The sequence below is a fragment of the Thalassophryne amazonica genome, chromosome 6 (genome assembly GCF_902500255.1).
Source record: "Thalassophryne amazonica chromosome 6, fThaAma1.1, whole genome shotgun sequence".
NCBI lineage: Eukaryota > Metazoa > Chordata > Actinopteri > Batrachoidiformes > Batrachoididae > Thalassophryne > Thalassophryne amazonica.
This window is the reverse complement of record NC_047108.1, coordinates 7,457,558-7,463,623: the sequence shown is the minus strand read 5'-3', so window position 1 is coordinate 7,463,623 and position 6,066 is coordinate 7,457,558.

The window sequence follows — 6,066 nt, the reverse complement described above, 5'->3', positions numbered from 1 at the left end:
TTAAGACATTTTTTTTAATTAAACAGAGGACCACTTTAAACTGTATAGGAGATAACATGAGAACACAGGCTCCCAGACACTGTGATGATCATTTTTAAAATCAATTCTGGCAGGAAAACGATATAAAACTGCATCAAATTTAAAACATGCCTGTTTGTGTTTTCTTAAGGTTTATTTAAAAAAGAAAAAGAAGAAAACAAAACACAAACTGTGACAAGAGTCAAGTAATTTCAGGATTTTGTGTGAAGGACCTGCTGGTGGATCCGTTTGATTTCACATAAAATAGTCACATGAGTTCAAAGGAAAGGGGGGGGAGGCACTTTTGAAGATGTATTTTTGCATGATAAAATGCTAAAACGCCAACAAAAGTGAATTAATTCCACATCTTTATATTGTAAATATCATTTTATATCACACAACCAACATAAAGGTCCACTTTTCGCGACACCCTCCTGTCTAAAACCTGGTGCGGATCTTAATCCTGCTACACATTTTGTGTGTCTGAGGTGAGTAGTGCTGTTTTTGAACCAACATCATGATTCTTGTAAAGTTCTGTCAAGCAGAGACGCTCAGACACAAGTTGACATCTCGTAAGAGACTGAATCAATTTTGTGCATTTCCTCAGTACTACAGTGAAAGGTCTGCTGTCTGCAATACTGACACTCTGATACACACTTTAATGACACAAACATCTGTAATACAGCCTCCAAACACCACACAATCACAAAAGGAAATAGAAGGGTCTTCAGACACAACTCAAAAAGGCAGAAGAAGGGCACTCAGCAGAGTGCATACCTCTGCCACAGGTGCAACATACCATTCAGCAGTGGTGGGCACAGTTCCACTAATCTGCTAACTGCTAATTAGCAAAGCTACGTTTTTTGTTAGCAGATTAGTTTTACAGCTAACTTCAAAAACCATCAGCGGACCAATTAAATTCCACTAATTTAGTCTGCTAACTTTTTTGCATAATTGGTAACAGTGAAAAACATTTATAAACCCTAAAATCAAACATGTTGGCTCCTGTCAGCTACATGTTTTGCAGCAGCCAGGCAGCTGAGAGGAGCTGAGCTCAACTCTACCCCAGCAGAAGGAGCCTGGCTGCCAGGCTGCTACAAAAAACAACAACAACAAAAAGTCATTTCTGGAGGTCACAGGCCAATGAAGCCAATAGGACCACATCATCTGCAAAAAGCAGTGATGAGACTCTGAGCCCACCAAACCAGAAACCCTCCTCCCCCTGATTACGCCTCGATATCTTGTGCATGAATGTCACAAACAGGATTCGTGACAAGGCGCATCCCTGGCGGAGGCCAAACCCCACCGGAAATGAGTCAGAGTTACTGCCAAACACAGCTCTCTCTCGAGATTGGATGCCCCTGAGAAGGGACCCCCTTACTCCATACTCCCACAGCACCTCCCACAGTATCTCCCGGGGTACCTGATCACAGGCCTTCTCCAAGTCCACAAGACGCATGTAGACTGGATGGGCATACTGCCAGGCCCCCTCCAGGATCCTTGTTAGAGTGAAAAAGTGAAAAGCTGGTCCATTATTCCACAACCAGGACAGAACCCACATTGTTCCTCTTTAATCTGAGGTTCAACTATCGGCTGGACCCTCCTTTCCAGCAACCTGGAGTAGACTTTACCCGGGAGGCTGAGTAGTGTGATGCCCTTGTAGTTGGCACACCCTCTCTGGTCCCCTTTGGTGACTGTAGCCAATAAATATGAAATTCACAATTTGATGTGGATGCACATTCCCAAAATATCCAGAAGGTGTCATTGTTCACCAGGTGACAGCACAGCATATAATGCCTTCCTTTTCATGTAAACTCCAGAAAACTGTTTGAAAAGCAGCTGTTTCCAAGGTTTTTAAACATTTGATGAGTGTTTCAAGATCACTGTCACTAATTTGCAGTGGTGATGAAAACTTTTGGTGCCACGCCCATCCACGTGTTCTACCTACTGCACACTGAAGAGCACGACATGCTCAGTGTTTCAGCAGGTGGAAGATGAACTGCGTGTACGTACAACAGCTCTTCAAAATTTTCTATAGTCTATCCTGTATTCAATAACTATCCAGCAGGGGGCAGTAACATCTGTAGGACATTACATAGGCAAAACAAAGATGCTTTGGGACTGATTTTGTGCAGCCAATAACTCAGTCACCCACTCATCTATATTTTTGCTGACCGAGCTCTACAGTTACAGCACAGGGAGCATTATTTTATTTATGTTGTATAGTGCAGTTTTACAAATCCCAAGGAGTGTTTATCTGTTGACATCACTCAAAAGTTTTGATCTGATTTTCCTGAAATTAGTTGGAAAGGCGAGTTTTAATTCTTGGAAAAAAGGGAGTTTTGAATCTTGATCATGCAACATGTTTAAAGGGTAGAATCGACAACACTGTATATCTGAGATGTTTTTAAAGCAATCAAAAGATAACTCATCTTACAAATTTAAGTTTGTTCTCAAGAAAAGATGTGATCATTTTTAGACAACTGCAGACATAGTGGAAAATATGGGGAATTGATCAGCCTTCGTTTTTCTCTTACTGATTGCTTTTCACAATCCTAAGCAGTTATAAAGCGTTCAGCTGGAGTCTCCAGTAAAAACTACTCCAACCCCTTTAATATCAAAATGAGTCAAACTGAGATGATCTGGTAAGATCAGGGTTTTTTTTCATGCTGCATAATCTAAATATAATGCAACATCTTCTGGAGAACTCACAGAAATTTCATTCATCTCTCGGGGAAAAAAAAACAAAAACACAAAAATCTCACCAGCCAGCAGAAGCAGCGGCAGTAATAAGTTATACAACATCCCCACCCACGAGTCCCCCGCCATGTCTCCAGTCCAAGAGCTTTCAGAGACTAAAGGTCTGCCTCCAAAAGTCCAGCTGAATATCGTGTCAGTGCAACCTGTTCACTCATCCCTCAGAAGGTTCAGAAGGTTCTGATCAGAGCATCGTGCAACAGCTGGAGCCCAGAAAACGATAAGAGGACCAAACGTGAATGATGTCAGTCCAGCGATGAGCAGCACAGTGAGGAAAATCACAGCAGAGTTTAAAAACCTGTGCTGATGATGATGATAATGTTTCTCTCCCTCTCTCACCCTCCTTTCTCCTTCACCTCTCTCTCTATCTCTCTCTCTGTCATTACAGGATGCAACTCGACGTCTGCACTGATACGCTCATATTGAAGCCAATCTCATGAGAATTTCCACAAACACATCAAAAACATAGTTTAAAAACCCCACCAGAAATAGACTGTTGATGCAAAATATAATAATCAAAGGGGCCGAAATGCTTTGTGAAGCTGTGTGTGTTTGTGCACGTGTGCTCCGTGTTTGTCTCCTGACAGCCATCCAGGCTGCCTCATCACATTTAGGGGCAAAGGGAAGTGTATCTAATATTCATGGCTGCGAGGCCATTAAGAGCTGGTGTGACACAGACAAATGATCAATGGAAAAGGATTGAGGCCTGCAAAAACAACTTTATTCAAATAACAATAAAACAAAGGCACAGGCATCTGTGAAAGTCAACTTCAGTGCATCACGTGCAGGTAAAACAGGTAACAACGTACGGCTCGGACAGCAAAAATGTAGATGAGTGGGTGAGTGAGTGAGTTCATCCCATCCAGCTTGTGTCAACAATAACTCAAAAACAATAAATGCTATTGTAACTCGCCAATTTAAAAAATGCATGATGAGGTCAGGTCTGGAAGCAGGTGCTGCTGTCACACACAGCCACCACACAGGCACACAACTGGTCTGTAACTTACAAGTGTCAGGAATTCCATTTTGTCTGCTTTTATTTCTTGACTTTAATGTGTTTTTTTTTTTTTTTCGGTTATTTTCTGTTTTGTTTATTCTCTTGTTGGATTTTTTCCTCTTTGGGTCTGTCTGTTACTTTTTCTCTTGTATGTCTCTGCTGGCTCTTGGTGGTGGGTGTTTCCCTCTCTCTGGCCACACCCTCATTCTGGTGTATTCCATGCACACCTGCTCTCAGTCTGCACCTCATCACCTGCGTGTATTTAAGCTCCTCATTTTGCTTTACTCCCTCGCCAGATTGATGTGCCTAGTGCCTTCTCTCCAGCTCTGTATCTTGTTATCTTGTTCTGCCTGCTTCATGTGTTGTTGACCACCTGCCTGTATCCTCGACCATGCCTTTACCTGATGTTCCTAGTTTTGTTAATCTTGTTGGACTGCCTTACTCTATACCGGACCCCGTTTACTGTTTCAGTAAACTGTTTTTACATACAGCGCCAGTTGTCTGAGTCCTACATTTGTGTCCTGCCTGAACCATCACCCAGCCAGACCTGATAACAAGCAGTGATGGGCACAGTTCTGCTAATCTGCTAACTAGCTAAGCTAATTTTTTTGGGTTAGCGGATCAGCTTTTTAGCTAACTTTGAAAGCCATCAATTGACCAATTATCTTCCACTAAATTTAGTTCTGCTAGCACTGCAGCGGGTTGGGCCAGATGTCGTCCTTTATCACCTCTCCCAGTTCATCGGCTCCTGCATCTGAGTGATCAGTGAACCAGGTGAAGAAGCTCTGCAATGACTTTTTTTTTTTTTTTGCTGGTAAAGTGAGTAAAACGTAATGGTCAAAAACATTTGTAAACCATAAAATCATACATGTTAGTTCCTGTCTGTTGTGTGTCTGCAACAGTCAGACCGCTGTGAGGCTCAGCCCTCCTGTCTGAGCACTCACACTGCACGCCTTCACTGCGCATGTGTCATTTTGGAGCTTCAGTAGCAATTCACAGATTATCGCCTCATTTCTGCTTAAACCTGTACTCCAGTCACCATCTATCTCAGCGACAGATATGTTCTGTTGACATGAGCTCCTGCAGCATAAATCAACATTGTGTCTATCAGGTTGTCTGTACACAAATGCAGTACTTAAACTCACAGCTCTGAATTTTAAGATCATTTACTGGTTGGTAAAGCAGGGTCCAGTACACAAAAAGGCAGTCAGCAAACAAATAAGAAACATCAGGTGATTAGGTGTGATAAAAAAAAACAACAAAAAAAAACACAACGTGGCAAGCAGGACTACGAACAAACAGGTACAGAGCTGGAAGCGAAGGCATAGAGCAGAACAATCTGGCGGAGAACTAGTGCAACCATTGCAGCTTATATGCACCCTGGTGATGAGCTACAGATTAGAAACAGGTGTGTGGAAAGCTCCAGAACAGGGTGTGGCTCAGACAGTGTGCACCACCCACCACCAAGCACCAAGAGAGACAGACAAGAGAGATAGGGAAAGACACAGCCCAAGCAGGAAGAACCCAACAAGAGAGGTCACACACTGAAAGACAACCCAAACAGAACTAAGCAGGAAAAAACAGAACAAAACGGAATACAAAAGTCCAGATCTTGACTAGAGAAAGGGTGCATAAAGAGAAAGGTACTGCCGCGTTCTTCCATGCAGCTTGCCACAATATATAATATGGAGATAAAACTGTGACTTCTTTTGATAAAGATGATGACAGTGTTTGGGGTTTTATTTTGTATTTATTTATTGGCCTGAAAAACATCTTTTAAAAAATATCTGAACAACCAAGAAGCCTAGATGGATCAAACTTTGTGGAAGTATTACTTGCATAGATATCTAGAAGTTAATCAAAGCTCAAGAATACATGGTCTGAAAAATCAACTATTTTGCATATCTCATAACTAAGAAGACTAGATGGATGGTGTAAAGCATATACTGCTCAGCAAAATATTTGTGAGTGGTTGGTATGAATGACTTCTTAATGAAGTCACACAGACATCATATGATGAACTTATACATAGTCAAAAACATCTTTAACAGACATGTGTACATTATATTTACTTGTACATTGATATCGTAGAGCAGTGGTGTCCAAACTATTCCAGAAAGGGCCGAGAGGGTGCAGGTTTTCTTTGCAGCCACTGACTCCAGCAGGTGATTTCACTGATTAACATCCCTTTGAACAGGTGGGATGAGGTCATCATTTAAATTATTTAAAATATCATTTAAATGCTTTGTGAGTGATGTAAGATACTCTGATTTACATATTCATGATGGCCACCA